At 37.0% G+C, this 23099-nt stretch overlaps 1 protein-coding gene across 2 annotated transcripts in view; it reads left to right on the plus strand.

Annotated features, from left to right (window-relative positions):
• Klhl13 (kelch-like family member 13) overlaps positions 1 to 23099 on the plus strand; it is a 220484-nt gene continuing 197385 nt past the window's right edge. Inside the window, exon 1 of one of the 2 annotated variants that reach the window (XM_013507708.1) lies at positions 1 to 329. The gene's annotated coding sequence lies outside the window, so the exon portion shown is untranslated. The remainder of the gene's footprint in view (positions 330 to 23099) is intronic. The other variant, XM_005410465.2, reaches the window with a different exon arrangement.

Below are 23099 nucleotides of genomic sequence, written 5' to 3' on the forward strand. Positions count from 1 at the left end.
CCCCTCCTCTCCCCTCCCCAGCTGCCCCCACCCCCTCGAGGTCAGGCGGAGGCTCCTGCCGCTGGGGCCGCAGCAGCTCAGCTGCTATTCTCGGGAAACCTGGAACAGGGACTCTTGAGAATAACTGGAGTGGCTTTCGGGTTAGGGTCAGTGCTGTCCGCCTGCGCGAGGACCGGGCGAAGTGGCCAGGGCGAGCGGAGGGTGCGGAGGCGCGGGTGCCGGTGCCTAACGGCTGGAGGGAGCCCCGAGTGCGCCGCGCGACTCCCACTTCGGGCCTCGGAGCGCTGCAGCCAGCAAACGAGCGACTGGACGCTGGGACGGCAGAAGAGGTGAGGCGGGCTCCTAAAGTCACGGGGGCTCCATCAGCCGCTTCTCCGCCTCCGGGACCCAGCAGTGCGCGGCAGCGGCGCTGAGAGGAGTTGCGATGTGCACCGGGGACAGTGGGGCAGGGAAGCAGCTTCGCTCTTCGCACCCGCTTCCTTTTCTCCCGAGTGCTGGTACCTTATCCCTGTACCTTTGCATCTCCAGGTCCCTCTGGCTCCGCCAGATGCCTGACTTCTTGGACTCCAGAGCCCAGTTTCTCCGTGTTTCTTTGTCATCCTCTCAAGAGCTTCTCCGGGCTTCGCTGACGCTGCCCTCATAGTCTAGGGTCCTTCTGTCCACTTCGACCTCAGTGTCTCTTGCTACCTAGCAGTTTCTGCAGTGTACCCCCTAATCCACCCCTTCCTCAGAATCTTCTAACTTGGAAGCCGCTAGCTCCTAAGTCTGGAACATACTCTTTTTCCTTGAGGCTTTTAACTTAGTTCCAAACGTCTTCAGCTCTGAATGTCTTGGCTGGGTGGCTTTCTTTTTCTTTTCTTTTCTTTTCTTTTCTTTTCTTTTCTTTTCTTTTCTTTTCTTTTCTTTTCTTTTCTTTTTTTTCTTTTCTTTTCTTTCCTTTTCGTTTTCTCTTCTCTTCTCTCTCTTCTCTTTTTTTTCTTTCTTTTCCTTCTTCCTCCTCTTCCTCTTCCTCTATCACAGTTTACTAATGATTTTCTTGGAGGCTTACAATTTAGCTACCATTTTCTGAAAGTGATGTGATAATTCCTTATTAAATATCCTTTATTAAATATTTGTTGTAAGAAACTTCAAAATTTCTTTTTAGGTTTATAAAACTTAGTTCAAGAGCCATAGTCACTTAATGTGTGTGTATGTTTATGTTTATATGTAATACCGTACATGGCCCTAAACCTTCCTGACTGCTGCAGGCCTGACAGAGGGATGAATGGTGGGACTTGTGGTGCCTGGATCCATTTGTCCACCTGTAAATTAGGATGCTCGTCATTTTATTTGGCAAAGAAGGCCTTAGTGATTTGAGAAAATATCACTCAGGTTAGTACTGGCTGGTTACTAAGCACATTGAATGGGAACTGACAGACTCTGGGATTGAAAATCTGCCTGTGTTGGAAGGGCACCTGCCTTCCCCAAAGAGGCCACCATATCTTACAGTTATCTTGTATGTATATAAACCGTCCAGAAGCAACATTTTAAAACCTCATAGTTCTTTTAAAAACCAAACGAAACAAAAAAACTACTTTTAGCCATACCTCTCTCTCCCTATGTAGTTGCCATGTTAGTTCCTGGACTGAGATTCATTTACTCACTTTCATTCTGTAATTACTGTGAAGAAAATTGAGTAGAGAAGCCGAAAGGGGAGGCAAATACCAGTGAACAAACACATGCTGACGTACACAGCTGTGTTTTGGGAAATAGGCTATATCTAGTTCTCAAATTTGAAACCTGAAAAAACTGAATTAAGCAGCAATGACATCATTTTATATCTAAAAATATTAACTCCCTTAACTACAAGTTCTTATTAATATCAGACCTAAGTGATAGGTTTGTTTGCATGGTGTGTGACGAGGTGTTGCCATTGACACACTATGCACTAATTGACAAGAAACCAAGTTGTGAATGAAGATAGTGGCAAAATTCCACTGTCTTGGTAGCACTTCTTTTGGCACTGAGATAATGGAAATAGTTTCTGCTGCAATACCAAGTGATGCATTTTTATAAAATGGTACTGGGGGGATCCAACCCAGGGTCTTGCAGTGAGCCACATCCTCAGCCCTTTAAAAAATAATTTGAGACAGGTTCTTGCTATGTTGTCCAGGCTGGCCTAGAAATTGCGATCTTCCTGCCGCAGCATCCCGAATAGCGAAGATTACAGGTATGCGCCCCAGTACCTGGCCAAATGATGTATTTTTAAAGTAGATAAGAGCTTTAATTGCCCAAGGTTTTTATCTGTTATTTTTATAAGAACACTTTAACTTGTTTGCTGTGACTCTTGATGTTTTGAAGAAAGTACTTTTCACAAGGTTATTGACTATTGATTTAATAACTTTCAAGTGCTATGTTGTTTTCCCTATTTAGTGAAATCTTGAATTTATTTTATTTTTATTAAAAATGGAATGCAGTAAGGAAAGGATACTTATTCTTGTAGACCCATTGTTCTACCGCTAATATTTTTGGCAACCCGTTTTGCTAGGAAAAGAGTGTATAATATTTTGTTGCTTAGTTTTCCTTTTGTGAGTATTATTAATACTAAGTCTAAATTTAATGAATTGAATTTAGTCTACATTTTTCTACAGTACATTTTTCTACATTTAGTCTACAGTATTGATGTAAATAATACTAAGAGGTCGGGTGTGGTGGCATACGCCTGTAATCCCAGCACTCAGGAGGCTGAGGTGGAAGGATTGCTGTAAATTTGAGGCCAACGTAGCCTACGTAAGTGAGTTCAGGGCCAGTACTACATAGTGAGACTCTGCCTCAATCCATCCCCCCACCAAAACCAAACCAAAACAAAAAATACTAAGAGTACCACTAGTGTGATTATATAATAAACTATTTGCCTGGAAGAAAAACTAAAATGGATGCAAGTTAGTTATAAACATTTTGCTTTCAATCCTCAATATGTGTTTTGTAGCTTTCCCGGTACATCTACAGGTTTTAAGACTGGATGTTTCTGATGTCACTAAATGTAATTACAGTTTTCTATTGCATTATCTTTCTTATTTTTGTACATTTCAAATTATATTTCATCATATAATTTGACTTGTATTAATGAAATGAGACCACCCAATTTTCAATTTGGTTTTTTAGAAGTCTAATATACTGTGAAAACTTTCTCATTATTTTTGTTTATTAAATATGTTGGCAGAATTCTACTTTTATTTCTATAAAATAGTACAACAACTTTATAGGAATCATCAGATTTCAGAATATGTAGAAAGGGTGTGGAAAGTTGAACAGCCAGAGAAAACATCTTAAAATTAGAAAAAAAAAAAAAGCTCATGGCTTTCTCAAGTTAGAGGTATTCATAGCAATCAAGTTTTTAAATATTACTCATTCATTTAGGCCTTTTAGTATAAAATCTGTTGAGTGCCTTCTTTGTGTCAAGGCTCTGTATTAGGCATAGTGATAAAACTTATAAGCATGATCCTCCCTCTTGTGGAATATCACATTGTATTCTACCAGAGGATTTAGACCTACAAACAAGTAAACAAATGAAAAAGATCCTTAGAGATTGTAGGAAGAACAAGTAGGGGGATATGACACAGAAAATTAGGAAGAACTACTGCAAACAAGGGTAGACAGGGAAGGCCTCTGTGACGGTTGCTTTTAGATGCAGCTCGCCTGGGTTAGGGAATGTCTACAGAACCTGGTGAAAAGTTATTTTACTTAGCTCTGTGAGGTTTGAGAGTCTGAGTGGAGTAGCTGGTGAAGATCTGCCCACAATGTGGGCGGGCACCATCCAATTCCCTGCAGAGAACAAATACAGAAAGCGAACTGGTCTTTCTTCCAGAGCTGGGAGAGACTTTTTTCTGCTACCTTGGACATCAGAACTCCAGACTTGCTGGCCTTTGGACTTGGGCTTCAAGACTTACCTCAGTGGCCTCTTGGGTTCTCAGGCTTTTGGCCTTCCTTGAACTGAGAGTTATACCATAGGCTTTCCTGGTTCTGAGGCCCTCCAACTTGGACTTAGCTACATTCTTAGCATCCCTGGATCTCTAGCTTGCAGACAGCCTGTCATGGGTTTCCTCTGCTGCTGTAATTGTGTCAGCCAGTTCCCCTAATAAATCCTCCTTCATATATCTATATGCATGTACTATTGGTTCTGTCTCTTTGGAGAACCCTGACAGATACAGCCTCTCAGTGAAAGTTATGTTTGATCTGAAACCACGAAGAGAAGAGAGAATGGGTCTACTTTGTCAAGATCTGGGAAGATATTCCCAAGAGAGTGCTCCTGCAGTGAGAAGAGCAAAAGCCCAGGTCTTGAGGCAGGGAAACATTGTTACTGGTTTTATAAAGAACAGAAGAAAAGCCAGTGTGGCCAGATTGTAGTGATCTAGGTGGGATAATGGTTAAAGAAATCGTTAGAAGGGGCTGGGGATTTAGCTCAGTGGCACAGCACCTGCCTGGCAAGCGCAAGGTCCTGAGTTCGATTTCCGGTACCAGAAAAACAAACAAACAAAAAAAGAAGGTGTTAGAGAATTTAGAGGGAGTCAGATAATAGAAAAGTAGGACTTGAAGGTCCTGAGAAAGAATTTGCATTTGATTCTCAGAACATTGAGAGGCCAATGAAGAGTCTTTCTTAAACAAATTAGCCAGTGGAACTTAGAAAATGTTTTCCAGATGATAAAAAGAATGTCCTAGTACCCTATTATTTACATTATGACATGAGAATTAAACACTGCTTGATAAGTATGCTAAGTATATATTTGATTCAGTTTTTTTATCCTGCTCAGGTAAATGGATGAGGGAATGGGAACTCTTGAGGTGGGTGTTAAGAAGTCTGTTAGAAAGCAATGGTTTAATTTTCTCCAACTAAGAAAGATGACGAGAGTGGCAGGTGAAGAAAGCGGGTAGAAGTAGATGGGATGCCAAGCACAGAACCTTTCAACTAACTTTTATTACTGCGGTCCCACTTTCATTCCTGAGTAGTGCCACTATTACATGATATATAGTGTATGTAGACTATTGCCTGTCTAAAAATCTGGACATTTTTGAATTTGGACCATATCTGGCACCAAGGTTTTCAGATAAGAGATTTTGTACCTTACAGTAAAGTGCTTAACTGAAGGCTTGCACATCGTAAGCTATTGCTGTGAGTGAGGGAGATTAGCGAGGTAAATAAATTATCTTCCCCAATACCCTACTCATAATGCTTACCATGTAAGTTGTTACCATGTAAATACATGCTGATTTATTCACACAATTACTCTGAATGGAGAGAGCTGGGTGTACAGTCCTCATATCACAAGAAAACAGATGAGCCAAGACTTAAGTCTGTCAATGCTCTACTTGGACTAGGAGTATTTTTTTTGTTTTTCTTTTGTTATTTGAAACAAACCATGGCTCTTTAGGGTAAGAGAGTCTTTTATTAGTGGCATGAAATTTAGTGAAGAACCCATGCCAGACACAGTTCTCAAGGCCTGACATTGTTGTAATGTTAAATTACTACTCAGATTAGAAGGACAAGGCAGGAGCTCCGGTAGCGCAGTCAGTTAGCATGCAGTACCTATACAGAAGGACAAGGCAGTGGGGATGAATTTATAGCACGTGTGCCACAGTGGTCTGTTTGTATCATTAAAAGCTCTAAAAGGTTCATCATCACTGGTATAGAAGATAGTGATTAAGAGAAGGGCATTATAATGTGTAGATGAGGTGTTTTTAGAGTCTACAGTGAAAGAGGATAAAACAGTTGGAATTTTGTCTTTTGGTCCCACTTTTAAAACCTGATTTATAGTTTTCAGTAGTTCTTCTCAACAAAAATTGTGTTCCATTCTGGGATAATTCTTAATGAGAAAGCTGTATACTTTAATGGTTATAATCTTGGGCCCTGGAATCACAGGCTTGTGTTTTTTTTAATTTTTATTTTTTTGTCTTTTTTTGAGACAAGGTCTCTCTATGCATTTCAGGCTGGCCTTGAGCTCACTTTATAGCCCAGTCTGGTATTGAACTCACAGTGATCCTCCTGCCTCAGCCTCCTGAGTCCTAGGATTACACCTGGTAATTACCCGTGGTTCACCACCACGCCCAGCCATAATATTCATTTGTGTCTAGTTTGTGGTTTGTTATTTATTTATTTTTTTAAAGACTTGTGTTTATATCCTAACTCTGCTTCTCATCAGAAGCATACTATTGGGCAACTCATTTAATGTCTCTGAGCTTTGAATTTTCCCATGTAAATTATCTTATTTGTTTGTTTTATAGATTAAATGAAGTAATGCACATAAAGTATTAGGCACAGTCCATACCATATAGTAGACCTCACTATTTTTATTAAACCTTTTCTTAAATTAGTGACTGAAATAGTTGAAAACTTGAGGTATACTTTAGGAACTTTGCCACTAATATTATCATTTAGAAATGTAGGGGAAAATCTTACATCTTTTAAAGATATTATCTTAGTCCCAGGTGGAATGCTATTTTTTTGAAATGTGTATCTTTTAAATGATGAGTAGACTGATTAGAAGTAATACCAGTTTTCTGGAACATAAGAAAGTTTGTGATAAATGCTTGATTTATTATTTAGTCAAATACAGCATCATATTGAATGCAAGAGAAATGGCAGCTTTTTATAGTTAACGCAATATATATTTAAATATGATTTAGCTTGTTTTAACAGAAATTTAAATCTTAACATTCATTTTGAAGAACATGCAGGAAAATGTATAGTACAATGTTGTCTTTTAAACATGAAAACTTTTGGTCTTCTGATTATCAAAGAGATCACAAAATTTCCTGACGTATCTCCTAATTATTCCAGATTTCAACTCTCCACAGAAGAAAATATTGAAACACTTGTAATAGCTAAGCCATTACATAAAGGACTAATTTTGTTTGAATAATGTTTTTCTGTCAATTTTGAGTTGTTATAGGTCAGCTTTTATTATAGCAACAGATCAAACAATATTTTAAAATGATAAAAGTCAATAGCAATTTTGATAAATGAATAGATGATTCTAAATGTGTTACTGAGAGCAGTTTTAGGCTGCTTGGAGGATAGTCTATCTTTTTGAGTTGAAAGTATATGAAGCTATTGTTTTTGTCTTCTAAATAATTTCCTTCAGTACCAAGGTCAGATAAATTAGACAGAGGTAATCTTTGGGAAGTCAAGTTGGCTATGATACGCTACAGGTACGTGGAAGAGAAAATTGGTGATACACTGGTTATATACCACGTATTTGTAGGTTTTTGCAACAATTACTAAGATACAGTGCTTAAAAAGTTTATCACACTATGCTAATGAGGTATAATGTTTATTAGCAGTATCACTTGCATTTATAGGTAATGATCATTATCAGTATCATTTATAGGTAATGTTCAAAAGTATTTTTAGGGCTGAGAATATGGCTTAGTAGTAGAGCACTTGCTTACTATGTGTGAGGCCCTGGGTTTGATCCTCAACACTGCAAAACAAAAAAACAAATAAAGAAAAAATTAGACTTACTCTACCCTTAATTAGTTTAAATTTTTTTTTTTTCCGGTACTGGGAATCAAACTCATGACCTCGCGCTTGCCAGGCAGGCGCTGTGATGCTGAGCTAAATCCCCAGCCCCAGCTTAAATATTAAATGAAGATAATACCCTTCTTTTATAAAGCATCTTTCTTTAGAGGCATAGTAAACTCTCCTCATTTATTTATTGCTGTGGAATGTGCACAGTGAAATTAAGCAACTTGCAGAAGGGTCATATTGTGTAAGGTGGAGCTGGGAGTAGAAGGCCCTTGGTTTCAAATCCAGTGCTTTTGTACTAATGTGGAAAAAAAACTCTTTAGCCCAGAAGATCCTTTAATATCTAGCATTTAAATTGATGAGGTGAACCAAAAAATTCAGTAGTAGATATAGCAATCATATTTCTATACCTGTACACTTTCTTACAAAATTTCGTATATGTTAAAATAATTCTTGACTTTATGAAGTAATTTTAAGTGTTTTTGGCTTTATATTGATGCAGTATTCATTTAAACATTCATTGCCTAGCATTTGTTTATATAAAAGTACTCTACTAGGAGGGAGATAATATAGCCACTATTCTGAAATAACTTACAATCTAGCTAGGGGCAACAGAGTACTCCAGGTGAGGTGATAGCTAATATTAATGTTAAAGGAAATCAGTAACAAATTCTTGTAGCACTCACCATGAGTTTGACACCATTCCAAGTACTTTCTGAGCATTAACACCTTTAAAAAATAATAATTCTGTGAGTTTAGGACTGTTATTCCTACTTACACAGGAAGAAACTGAGGCACAGGGAAGTTCAGCTTGCTTGCTAATGTCCTATACTCTATACTGTAATAAATTGGAAGAGTTAGGAATTTCATCCTGTGCTTTTAACCATAATACTTCTTTTCACTTTTTCTCTGGCAGGATGTTATAGAAGACAGAGCATGATAGAAATAATTGACATGTATACAAAAAAAAAAAGAAAGAAAAAGGAAGTGGATAGAGAGATGGATAGAGAGGGGAGGAAGGGAAGTTAAAGTGGGTTAAAAAAGGAATTAAGTTGTGCTGTGTACGTGTACCAACTCCACATAAGGAATGTAAACATTATGTACTACAAACACATACTAATAAATAAAAATAAAAAGCAGATTCAGAAGAAATATAGAGGAACAGTCAGAGAAAGGTGGTGGCAAGATATTTTGAAGAAGGCACTTTTGAAGCGGTCATATTAAGAAGCAAGAAAAGTATTCCTGAATATTTTAATGCCCAGCGCTATATGTACATGTGCATAGGTATTTGTACATGTATATGTTTATTTTGAACTTAAAAAAACTTAGCGGGGAAATAAAATTGAGAATCCTTTATATTGACAACCAGAAATCTGTTTTGGGTGCAGTCTTTGATTTCACAAATACATGGTTTTAAGAATGTAATTGACACATGATATAGTCCACCCATTTGAAGTGTACATAGTTCAATGGATTTTAGTGTATTCACTGAGTTGTTCAGCTAAGACCACAATCAATTTGAGGACATTTTTATCACCACGTAAAAGAGAAATGTGTTTTAAAACAATATGGCCATGGAAAAGACAGTGTGCCTCTTGGTATTACTGCTTCTCTATCAAAATGTTCATAGATCTGTGCTAAGTGTAATTCAGACCTTACTGCTGTTAATTTTTAGTCTAACTCCAAATTGTTTTAGAACTCCTCCGTTTGCATTTCATTTTTATCAGTGACCACTATTTCAAATTATATGTTTATCTGACTTTGAATTCTTAATCCAAGTAGATTATATAAATTTGTTCATTGTGTATTTGCCATAAAAGTATTAATATACGTATATGGAGATGTCACAGTAAAACCCATTAAATTTTTTTCCAATCATAGGGATTAAACCAAGGGCCTTGGCTGAGCTACATCTTCAGCCCTTTTTATTTTATTTTATTTTACTTTTTATTATAAGAAAGAGTCTTGCTATGTTGCCCAGGGTAGGCTTGAAATTGTGATCCTCCTGCCTCAGCTTGCCACAGTTCTGGGATTATAGGCATGTGCCACCATACATGGCCGAAACCCATTAATATGTACAAATAAAATGTCAATAGTTATGATTTAAACCATTTAAATATTGATATTATTATTAAGTCTAAGCTACACTTGTGTTTAAAAACAAAACTAATAAATCCACTAATATGGATGGCTACTTCCTTCTTTGTGCGTTTTGTATAATGGTCTAGAATTAGAAAGACCTGAGAAATTTTATGGGTAGATACTGTTGCTTTTATTATTTATAAAGATTATGCTTGATGAAAATTGCCAATGGATAAATGTTTGACATAAAGCAACCTCCCCTTTTTTGGCTGGGGCATAGTATTAGGGGGGCGTATTGTGGAAAATGTCATAAAATGATATTACATGGCAATATTATGAAATATTGGAATTTAAATTTTTCAGCCATTTGCTTTGTAACCACTCACTCTGTAGCCACTCATGCATCACAAAAATGTACAGTTCATATCATAGTCAAGAACTGCAATTCAATCTCGTTTACCAAGCTAGACATCCATGTGTGTGTGTGTGTGTGTGTGTGTGTGTGTGTGTCTCCAGGTCTTCAATAAAGTAATAAGTTATAGTCAGTGTTATTTTTCAGGCTGAGAAGTTACTATTTATTTTTCATGATTTTAGAAAAAGTCTTTAGATATAAGTCCTAAAGAACATAAGATGTCTTTTGAAGTGAGTTAATTATAGGTTGTTCTCTTTTGCTACATCTGATTTTATCTAATTTTACTTTTGTAATGATTTTGAAATATTACTATAATTTCTGTTTGTTATTGTTATAGTTTACCTATAGATTTTCCCTCAAAGCCTCATACACTCATGATGGAGCTTTAGGGAGATTACTGGGTCATGGGGGCATGATAATCATCAGTGGATTAGTCCTCTGATGAGTTTATAGCTAAATGTGATTTGGGAGGTGAAGCCTGGTTGGAGGAGGTGGGTCACTGGGGGCATGGCCTGAAATGGTTTATCTCCCTTTCTCCTCTTTTTATCTCTATTTCCTGACCCTCATGCCATATGCCCCTCTGCCATGCCACCCTGCTTTGGAGACAGCTGACTATGGACTGAAACCTGTACAAACTGTGAGCCATAATTAACCTTTCCTCCTTAGAGTTGTGGGTGTCAGGTATTGTGTATCAGTGATGAGAAAGTAATTAAGATAGATTTTGGTACCAGCAAAGTGGGGTCATTGTTGTGACTACCTGAACATTTGGTTCCAAAGCCTTTGGAAGTGGCTTGCTGGAGGAGTTTGGAAAGGTTTGGAGATGCCAGCTGAAGAACAGTCCTAGAAAGCTGTGAGCTGAGTCAGAGCTCAGAAGACCAGCATGCTGATAAAAGTGCAACCAGTAAAGATCAGGCTCAGGGGATCTCATTTGGGAACAAGGACTGCATTGGCAGTTGGACTCAAGGCTATGTGTGTTATGCTCTGGCAGAGAATTTCCACTTTGCTCAGGTCCAGAGACATTGTAGGAGATTGAAATTAAGGGCAGTGACTCATTAATCTGACAGAAAAACTTTTAAGGAAGTCTAATATTGAGGCAGTGCCATGGCTACTGTTGGGGGCTTTTAGCAAACTCTACCTTGAGAATCAAGTGCAAATGGCCCAGATGAATGATGCAAAAAATAGTGTTTGAGTTTGGCCAGAGAAGCTCTGGTAAAGTTGGGGCCTGCAAAGATGGAGCAGAGAACTTGGTTGCTAAAAAGATTAGTATTAAAAAGAAGCCACATACTTTGGAACAGGACAATAGAAAGAATGGCCTGTCTACCCTTGTAAGGCTTGAAATTGCAAAGGTGAAAGGCTTTGAGAAAAAAACCCTAAGGCATCATGCTCCAGAATGGCAGCAACCTAGGGAATGGGAATTTGTTCCTCAGAATTCACTTTATAGCAGTGAGCCATCCAGGCACTCAGAGACTATTGCAGCCATGATAGAAAGAAGCCTGGCTGGTGCTCCAGCTGGCAGTAGACCTTCACAACGTCTATGCGGTGGTGATTTTATGTTCATGCAGAATTAAATAGTTTTCAGATCAGGAAGGTTTCCACACAGATTTCAGAAGGCCTGAGAGGCCAGGCAGTGTGCTCCTGAGAGCGTAGTTTGTAAAGCTGAGGGTGAAGCCAGTGCAGTGGAAAACTGCAGGATATTAGAAAAGCCAAGAACATGGAATATCTGAGGAATGACAGGAGGAGTGAAAAAACTCAGCCCAAGGGAGAGTCAGTGAGGGCTACAGTCAGCTGTAGTGCTTAAGAATGGGGCCACTGAAACCCTTTGCAGTTCATATCTTGCCACAGATTACCCTGCATGTAAGACATGGATCTACATGTTTACTGTTTGCCCTGATGGATTTCAGTATTGATTTGGTCCCATCCCTTTATATCCCCTTATTCTCTTTTGGAAAGGGAATGTTTACCCTGCACCTTTATATGTCAGAATTAACTTTCTTTTCATTTTTACAGGGTCTTGAAGCTAAGAGTTTGTCTTAAATCTGAGAGGATACTTCGGACTTGGCCATTTCAGTAATGCTGAGACTGTTCGGACTTTGGCAACTCTTAGAGATGGACTAAACGCATTTTACAAAACGTGGTGCTAATGAGTTTTTGTGGGAGACAGGGTTGGAACATTATGGTTTATATCTAAATGTTCTAACTAAGGCCTCATGTGCTCACGAATGGGGCTTCAGGGAGGTGATTGGATCATGGTGGCATGATGCTTATCAGTGCATTAGTCTGCTGATGAGTTTATAGCTAAATCTGATTTGGGACATGAAGCTTGGTTGAAGGAGGTGAGTCACTGGGGCATGACCTGGCAGGGTACATCTCTCTCCCTTCTCCTTTGATCCCTCTGTCTTCTTCCTGCTGCCAAGCCATGAACTGTTTGTACTCTGCAATGCCCCTCTGACATTCTGCCTTGGAACTAGACAACTATGGACTGAATAAACCTTTCCTCTTTAGAGCTGTGAGTGTTGGGTATTGTGTCCCATTGATAAGAAAGTATCTAAGACAGTTATGTTCTTGGGCCTACTCAGGGTCCGAAGTTTCAATTGAAGTTAGATTGATTCGCTCACAATGATTAATTGTAAATTCTCAAGTATATTTTTTATTTTCTTAGATGGACTCTTCGCTTGGCCATATGTGGCAAAAGTGTAGTGATCTCACAGCTGGTGCATGAAATAGAATCAGTCACAATGCTACTACTTTCACAGAAAGAAAACAGAGCATATCTGTATATTAACTAGATGGAAGCACAGCTTTATCACTAAAGCTCTGATACAATTACTAAGGTAATTTACCTCACCTAGAGTCAGGGAATCTGGTGCTGTGCAGTTAAAAAAAAGATTTAGAATTTATAAACTTGAATATCTATATTATGTTGCTGCCTTTTCACATGGCTAAATTTTGTTTATTAGGCATTTATGATATTGGGATGTGTAGAATGAGTTTAGAAATCTGCTCATTTAAGGCAAGCCAAATTGGTCTTTTTAAGAGGACCGTTCTGAAAGAAAACACATCCTACCATTTTTAAAAGAGTAGTGAGAATATTGTTTTCTATGGCTTGAAATACTTACTGATGTAAAAAATGTACCAGTTACAATATATTCATCAACTGTTACTTTACAAGAGTTTAATTTTGTGCTTAAATTAGTTCCTAGAATAGTTTAGGACTTTACGTGTAGATTAGACCCATCTACCTCTTTTATAGATCTGCTTCATCATCAGATAAAGTAGAATTGCAGGCTTTAATTAGTCTTACTAATTTAGAGCAGCACCTTATTTCACTGGGAGGAAATGAAGTATTTTATATAAATTCATTCAACCAAAATTAGTGAGCCTTTCTTGGACAGAGGTGTTGGTGATGTAACGGTGAACAAGGTCAAGCCTTACCTTGCTTCTATAAGGCAGTTACACTATTCTGTTTACTCTTTGTTCCTTTCTAAGAACTTCCTTCCAAATGGATGGGGAAAGGGGCAGAAGAAAACACATGGTTTCCATTTAAGGGTATAATTTAACATTTGCAAACATCACTTTCATACATATCCCACTGACCAGAACCCAGTCCTGTGGTGACACCTAGCTACCAGGGAGGCTGGAAAACACTGCCCTTAACCTATGACCATGTGCCCAGCAAAACAAAACAACAAAAAGCCCTCAAATTTATTATTCTTTGAGAAGGGAAAAATGAATATTGAGGAATAATCAGCGGTCTTTACTATACATCGTCTGTGATGTAAACCTTGAATCTTTGATCAGGTTGATGATCTACAGGTATATGGAGATCATATTATCATAACATTATTTTCCCATTTCCTTCAGGATAAAACCTCAAACGTGCCAGTTGGATATACATGTTTATCATGTTTTATTTCCTACCTCTCTATCTCTTTCTCACCCCCCGAACAATGTTGCATTCTACCTTGCAGCTTTATTGCAACTACTTGTACTTTTCCAAACTGACCATGATCTCTTATCATCATGCATTTTCAGTTACTACTCTTCCTGAAATGCTGGCTACTGCCTATCCTTCAGGGTTCAGTTTGGATGGTACCTCTTATGGGAAGACTTTCTTAAACCTCTTGTACTTCAAAATTCCTGTCTAGTGTTTCTTTCATATATTTTTATGATGTTGTTTATGTCTTTCTTTAGCATCCTTCATTATAAGTAGTGTTTTTCTTTCTCTGTCTCTCCCTTTGGCTTGTGGGTCCCTGTATGAACTAGTTATCTCTACTGTCTGACATAGAACCTAGACCCCAGCCTTGAGTTTAATATTTATTGAATAAGAATTTGAATGAATGAATGAATGAATGAATATTTGCCTACTAACTAGGGCTACTTTGTCAAGCTGCCAGGTCTTCTCATTTGCCATTCAAGTATATTTCAAGTATATTCAAGTATAATTGCAAAATAGCATTTATATTCCAGTAGGTAGGACTGAGCAATTGTATATTAGATATTGGTAAAGTGGGAAAGTTTGAAATAAATATCAGATGACTATAATATACAAGTGATAAGAGGTATAAGAAGTAGGTATTTGAGAGTTTAGAATTATGAGGAGCTCTAGGGATCATTTAGCCCAACTCATACTTTTTGAAAGACACATACTCTAATGGAGAGAGAAAGAAATTAAAATACTTATGGACATCTACCTTCAAGGAGCTTGCAGTATATTATTGGACAGATGATATTTATACACATGAAAAAGCTGATTAAAAAAAGATGGCAAAGGTGTAGAAAAGGTTGGAATAGTCGAAGTAGGATTGACCAAGGAATTAGGCTTTGAAATAACCTTTGATGTTAGGTAGGATTATAAAATGAGAGGACATTCAATGTGTAGGGAATCTATAAGGGGGGAGTGATAAAGTTGTATATGAGAATTCATTTGTAGATCAGTTTATCAGCAATAAAATAGAAAGCAGAAAAATCATGCCAGAAAGTGAGGAACTTGAATAAGAGGCTACTAAGGGAAACCATGGGCAGTTTTCAAGTAGGTGACTGATGTAATGAAGACGATTTTTATATTTTATTCGGTTTATAGGTGCACTTCAGTGCAGGCTGAATGGGTCATGAAATTGGCACATTATCTAATGTTGCCAATTTAAAAATATGAGCTTAATGGGGTCTCATTTTTGCTCAAAGGTGAAAACGCAAGAGATATACTACCAGTTCCCATAATAATTAACATAACAATTTCAGAGTTTTCCTTTATGGAAGAAGTAAGACCAAGCAGAAAGCTTGTGATATTAGTAATGCTCATGTATTAGTCATGACATACTGTAGATAATTGCATAAGTGCTCATGTTACACCAATAAACTAAAAATTCCTGAAGTAACTGAGAACATGATAGCAGCTGAAGCATTAACTTGTGCTATTTTGCCAGTATTTAGAGGCTAGACAAATTAACATGGAGAAGCATGAACCCTTCTGATACATTTGGGAGTCATTTGTTCAAGAATTCTTTTTTTAGTAAGCTAATATGGTATATTGTATTTTGGTAAAATTACAAAGGAATATAATAATCAGAGCTCAGCAATATATTAAACTTCATCTAAAAATGAAAAGCATAAGAGAAGAACCTTAAGTTCTGACCTTGTATAGAGTAGGTACATAAGGCGAGATTTGTTATATTAGTAGCATTAGTGTAGTCAGGGATAAGTGTGTTTCTTTAAGGGTAATAAGTATGTGGAACTGATGGGGGAATCATGAAATAACTTTAACCCAGACTTTTGAATCTATCTCAATTTACAGGTTTAAAAATATATTTTTTCTTTTTTCCCTTTTTCAAGAACTACAGAAACACATTGGATAGATAGAAGAGCTTGTGTTAGCATTTATTTTTCTCCTAAGAATTAGAAGAAGATTCTTATTTAAATGGTATTCATTTGAGTTCATTTAAGATGTGCTGATTTGTGTCTGAAATATTTGTTCAACCCTTTTTAGGAAACCTGACCCCCAAAATACTTGTCTCAGATAGTGTCATGTTTTGGGTTTTGTTGCAGGGGGAACAATATAATACAGAACACACAGTTTATAAGATTATTTATAATAGTCACCCAAAGAATCATATACAAGGGAGTGCAGGAAATTTGTCCACACACTATGACCAAGAAATCTAGCTGAGGGCCTGGATCCCATGGAAATGTCCTGCATGAGTCCTGCAGAAGACCTAGAGCCCATAACAGGGCCTCCCACGAGTCCAGCTAGAGGTCTAGAGCCCATAACAACATCTAATGCAGGCCTGTTTCACAGTTCTGCACTGGGAAAGCCCAAAGGTCAGTGGTGGAATCTAGGAAGTCTATGCCAGCGGGATGAAGGATCTATGCTACCAGGTTGAGTGATCTGCACTGGAGCCAGGAAGCAATGCGCAAAGTAAGAACCAGAGCTCCCCTGAAAGGTACCACAACCATTCTCAGCAACAGTGAGGTCCCGAGCTCCTCAGATGATCAGGAAAGCCAGTTTCCCATTAGGAAAGCCAATGCAATAAGCTTCTCCAGGAGACTGGCAGTGCACCATCTTCCCCTCTGGAGCCAGGAAATAATGCTCAAAGTGAAGACCAGAGCTCCCCCAAAGTGAACCAAAGCCAGTCTCAGTGTCAAGGAGGTCCTGAGCTCCTTGGAGGATGAAAACAGCCAAGTACATCAGGAAAGCCAGCACTCTGAGTTCCTCCAAAATAACCAATACCTTCTTACAGCTTCTACCAGCTTCCAACAGCCTCTCTCAGCTCCCAACAGCCTAAGTTTTTGTCTAGTTCTGCCTATTACGCTGCTGGCAATAATCCTCAGGTGGGCCTCCCACACCCAGAACCACGCTTATTCAGTTCAGCTGGGGGTTATAAGTTGACCACCAGTTGTCGATCCACTACAGATGGTGTACAATTAAATGTGTAAATATGTATTCTGTGACATATTTATATTTTACCATCATTTAACTTTATATAGACTTCTGAAAGCTAAGTGTGTTTTCCCTCATAAAAATGCGTACTTTTTTATTCATTGCTTTCTTACTGCTAGAAAATCCAACTTTATGCCACCATATACTTTGTTTTTTTCCCCTTTTTCCGTCTGATATTTCTTATGTCCATACAACAACATGAAAATCTGTAACAACCAGTTTTGGCATTGTCATACAAAGTGTGACAAAAAATATGGTGAATATTTAAATTTTTAAAGAAATTATTACAATAAAAGACACATTGCTATCAGTTCCACTCAGAATAATCCCACTCACTTTAAACACACATTTCCATTATCCTTGCCACTTTCTGAAGCAGTTCTGGAAATCCTTTTTCGTGAGTGGCTTTAATTGCACTGTTGTGACTGCCTTAGTATCTTGAATACATTGAGAATTTTACCTTTCGTGGTCATTTTTACTTTGGAGAAGAGTTAGTGATCACGCAGCAAGAGATCTGGCAAAGAAGGTGGATGAGGGCACGTTGTAATGTTCTTATAAGCCTGCCTTTCCATTCAGTGGCACTTGGCAGCAGTATTTACCACAGTTTTGACCAAACCTCATAAAGGCATTCTTGAAAGAGGACTTCCAGACTGCTTCAGGAAATAGCAAGAATGGTGAGATACGTGTTCAAAGGGAGGGGGAGTATTTGGAGGGGGGTAAGGGCAATGTGTCTCACTGTAGTGATTTTTTAAAATTTAAACATTCACTTTATATTTCGATCATCCCTTATACACTGTAATAAGACTTACTGTCATAATATTGTAGATTAGTCTTGTTACTGAAAGTGCTATCAAAACACAAAGTCAGTACTCAGGATTTTCTAGCTATAACCTATTGAAAAATTTTATTCTGCCTCCTAATCTGATTAAAATGCTAATAGAAATACTTCACACACTTTGCAATATAGGATGTAATAGGAATCATTCAATATACATCAGCACATATCCTGTTTATCCATGACATGAAATGGTAGTTAATATAGACTTAGGATTATATTGAAGTTGTTGTTTAGAGTGTGAACTGTAAGCTTTATTTCAAAAATCTGATTCTGCTACTTACTCCTTGTGTTATTTCATTGTGCTTAGTATAGTGCCTAGAATATAAGAATCAGTGAATGTTAGTTATTGTTACATTATAGAAATAGTAATTATGTGGTTATCAAAAGAACTTTGACTGTTTAAAAGTTATTTTTCCAACTACTTTATTTAAATCAAACTCCATCTATAGAAGAAGAAATATCAGAAGAATGAGATAAGTGAAAAAGTCAGCAATTTAATAGTTATCGAGTAGTAGGGCACATTTTTGGCAGGTAAATTATTCATTATTTTTGTCAATTATTTGGCCAGATAACTGAAACGGAAAATGAGAAAAATGATCAACGGACTAAGAATACCTGTTCTTATTCTTATTGAGAAGATTTGTTTTGTATTTACCTCAGTATTAGGAATTAGCCTGGTTTTGGTTAGACATTAAAAAGGGTTTTTGAAATAAATAAAGAATCCTGGAAAATTGCAAAGATAGTACATAGAGGTCTCAGGTACTCTTCACCCAGTTTTTGCCAGTGGTTATGTCTTATGCAACTGTAGTATGTTTTGCAAGCCCAGAGACTTGACATTGTAAATGTGTGTATAGTTTTGTGCCATTTTATCACATGATATGTATAATCACCTCCACAATGAAGATATAGAATTCTTTCATCATTAAAAGTATAATTTGAGTAACTCAAGAGGAGAAGGAAGATCTGTTGTATTTATCCATATTTTTCTTATCATGTTCTTTGTTCCTTCTTAATGTTCCAACATTCTTTCATCATTTCCTTTCAGATTAGATAACTCCCATGAGTTACTCTCCAGGGTAGGTCTACTGGCAACACATTCTTAGTTTTCCTTCATCTGAGAATGTTTTAATTTCTGTTTTCATTCCTGGAATATATTTTTGTTAGATACAATGTTCTTGGTTGACAGGTTTTGTTTTTCTTTCTTTCAGTATTTAAAAAATCTTGTGTACCTTCTCCTTATGGCCTCCATGGTTTCTAATGAAAACTCTGCTGTGATGTGAATTGTTTCTTTCCTATAGATAAGGTGTCATTTCTGTTTTCAAGACATTTTGTTAATAATTTTCAAAAGTTTGGGTATGATGTGTTTCAGAGTAGATTTTTTAGGTTTATTCTATTTGGGGTTTGCATAATTTCTTGAATCTCTAGGTTTTTTATTTCCTTAAGTACTATAGCCTCACCTTATCTGCAATTTTTCTTTCCATGGTTTCAGTTACCTGTGGTCAGCTGCAGTTCAATTATTTGGAAAATTCAAAAAAATAAAAAGTGCAAGTTATAAAATGCGCACCATTCTGAGCAGTGTGGTGTTGTCCCTGTCTGTCTTGGCTAGGATGTGAACTATCTCTTTGTCCAGCATGCACATACTGTATACACTGTTGTACTCTTGGCCACTTAGTAGCTATCTCAGTCCTCAGATGGACTTTCAAGATACAACAGTGCTTGTGTTAAAGTAAGCCAGAGAGAGAGAGAATTCATATTTTTGTTACAGTTGATTATTCTTTATTTTATCTATTATTAATCTCCTACTGTGCTTGATTTATCAGTTAAACTTTATAATAGCTATACAGGTAGAAGAAATACAGTATATATAGTGTTCAGCACTATTCACTTTCTGGCACCTTCTGGGAGTCTTTGAGTGTATCTCATGCTGATAACGGAGACCACTGTACTTTTCAGCCTTACTTGCTTTCTCTTTCCTGGGACTCTGATGACCTGAAGGTTAGATCTCTAGTTATAGTTCCTCAGAGGTCCCTGATAATTTGTTCTTTGTTTTCAGTAGGTATTCTCTCTGTTTTTCAGGCTGGGTAACAATGTTTCAATTCATTCATTACTTCCTCTGTCCCTTTTGTTAAGCTGTTGGGATATATGTGGAGAGTTTTGTTTTGATTATTGTATCTTTTCAGTTTTGAAAGTTCCACTTGATTATTCCATACATCTTCTATTTATTTACTGTGACTTTTGTATTTCTTTGCTGAGATGCATTTTGTGAAGTGTGTTCAAAATTGCTAAATGAAACTTTTAGGATTGCTGTTTTAATCTTTGATATTTCTAACATCCATGTCTCTCTGTGTTATCTATTGTTTTTTTCCGTGGAAATTGATGTTCCTGGTTCTTGATATGGTAAACGATTTTATTGTGGGAACACAGACATTTTAGGCATTTTGAGCGTTCTGGATCTTACTGAAATATTCTGTTTCAGCTGTCTTCCTCTGACACCTCTCTCTTGCATGGAAGGAAAGATGCTGCCTCATTACTGCCATATGTGCCTAGACTCTTAGGTTCCCAGTTGACCTTCACTGATACTCAAGGGGGTGATCCTCCTTACTGATGAGTAAGAATGGGCTTCTTAGTTCTGCACTGGATCTCCCATGATACCTCCTTGCTTAAGAGGAGTAGGAGTACCTCATTACTGCTCCACACATGGCCTCTACTGACAGACAGCACGAGTAAAGTATGGCTATGTAGCCGCAGGTAGTAGGGAAATCCTAGTTCTCTACTAAGCCTCCTCTGTTGCCATCCCAGTGGATGCTGTGTTGTTCTTTAGTATCTATTGTGAAGGTAGAAGTCTAGGCTCCCCATTAAGCCTTTGGTGACTGATGCAGTGACACATTTTAAAAATGGCATTTAGCTAGAGGTAGAATGATTATTGTGTAAATGATGTTTGTCTTGGTATTCTGTCCCTTTTCTGGTACTTTGGCTAGAGGGAAGAGGCTTTTGCTTTCTTTCTTTCTTCTTTTGTTTTCTTTCTTTCTTCTTTTGTTCTTTGCATTCTTTTTTATTTCTAGGTTGTCAGCTTCCTCAGCCGGTTTGGAATATATAAGGTAAAAAATAAAATAAAATAAAATATCCAGGGAGCTCACCGCTGTGTTGTGCCTAGGGCCCTGAAGACCTTAGCTAGCTGGACTTTTATTTTATTTTTTTTTTAAATATGGCTTTCTTGACAACTTGCAGAACCATTATTTTTGCCTTTTATACAGTGTCTATGTATGTTAGTTGTACTTCGTAGGAGAAGTGGGGAAAAACTACCTACTTTATCTTTCCAGAAGGAAAAGTGTGGCTTATTTTGGGTTTTGCTGAAGCTTTGTTAAATTATGATGGTTTAATTATCTCTGAACTTGAAAGTGGAGACTAATTCTTGTCTTAATTCAGGAGATATATTGGAGTGGTTTTACACGACATTTTGCTGCTTTGGCAATGATATTGTTTAAAGTATATATATATATATATATATATATATATATATCTATATATCCTTACTTTGTAAGGCAAAGTTCTAAATCAAAGAAGCCACACAGCAAAGAGTCTGTTAAAATTTAAGAATTTGCTTGTTTTAAAAAGAATCATGTTTGAGGTAAGGGCAGTAAAAGTGGAGGAATATGTAGAGACACAGATTTCATGAAGACAAAAGTTCTGAAGTCAAAATGAAGAAACTAGTGTCAAATTGAATTTAATAATGTAATTATATATAATGCTTTAGTTATGATTAAATGTACATGTTACTGCAGCACCAGTTACCTACCAAGCACATAACTGTTGTTAAAATCCTTTAGAGACATATAATATTTGCACATAATATTGTTTCACATGGCTTGAAACAGTAAATATGAATTAGATTTATTGAAAGGCGTCTGCTTTAACAATAAATTTCCTAAGTACTTCAGTATCTTACTGTGATGTTACTTTGTCTTTTTAGTTTATATTAGTGTTCAGAGAGTTTGAGAGCTTGACTTCAAAATAACAATGTTAAAGTTTCCCCCATTCCTGAAGGGGAAGTCCACTGATAAATGGGAGAAAGAGATTTATTGATCATCATGTAGATAAAATTTAACATAAGAGAATAAAATATTCAGAGCTGCACACAGCACTACCCTTTCAGTTTTTAGATGAGAAAACTGAAGTCCAGAGATGTTAAGGGATTTGGGAAAGGTAAAAGTTACTTAGAAGAACAGGTACTCAGACTCCCTGTTCCTGGAACCATTGTATTTTCTACTGGGTAGTACAGTAAAAGGAGACTCAGCCCTGGTCTGCTCTCAAAGAGTCCAGTTTAAGAGATAAAAAGGATGAAGGTAACTAGAAAGTGACCCTTTCCATAAAAAAGGTGTGGACACAGTTCTGTGAAATTTGGTTCTTCATAAATATAAAAATATATTTTAGTTGGAAAGAAGTCAGAAATGTTTACATACTTCTTGAGAGAAAAAGTTCCTAAAATTTATTAATTTTATTTAGAAAACTCATATTTGTAGGATTAAAATATAGGTAATACTGTTTTAAAGTTTTCCATGACTTAACCTAAGTTTTCATGTAAATGAATAGATATTGTGACAGTTAATCTTGATTGTCAATTTCACTGGATTAAGAGACACCTAGGGGATTAGGAGAGCTCACTTACGAGTAAATCGTGGAGGGAGGACTTTGGGTAGTATATCTGGTCCCTGGATTTTGGCACCAGTCCACTGCTCTGCTTCCTACTTGCCATGAACTAGGCAGCTTTGCTTCACCATGTTCTTTTGCCGTGATGGTCCTGCCTTGGTACTACCTGACGATGGACTCAAAACTTTGAAATCTTTTTTTTTTTTTAGTGTTATTTCCTTTTTTATTGTTAATTATATTTTTTAAATTCTCTGTTTGATCAATCTTTCATTCTTACATCTGGTGATCTGAGCAACTTCCTTGAAGATAGCAATATGTAATATGACAACCTTTGTTAATTCCCTATCATCTTGTTTTGAAATTCTGTATCGTTTCTATGTTTTGTGTTGTTTGATTTTACCTTTGTTGTTGTTATGTTTTTAGCTTAAAGAGAAAAGAGCAAAAACAAATTGACAAAAAGAAAGACATAAACAACACAACACAGTAACAATAAATATGGTACAAAGTTTCAAAAAGGGTGATAGGAAGTTAACAATGGTTGTTGTATTACATATTGTTATCTTCAAATTGGTTACTCAGATAACCAGGTATAGGCATGTAAGATTGATCAAATAATTAAACTTTAACTGTTCCTTTCAATAAATCAAGAGAAATTAGTAATAGTACAATTATCTTAGCTATCTTA

This window comes from Chinchilla lanigera, unplaced genomic scaffold, assembly GCF_000276665.1.
Source record: "Chinchilla lanigera isolate Chin_1 unplaced genomic scaffold, ChiLan1.0 scaffold00133, whole genome shotgun sequence".
NCBI lineage: Eukaryota > Metazoa > Chordata > Mammalia > Rodentia > Chinchillidae > Chinchilla > Chinchilla lanigera.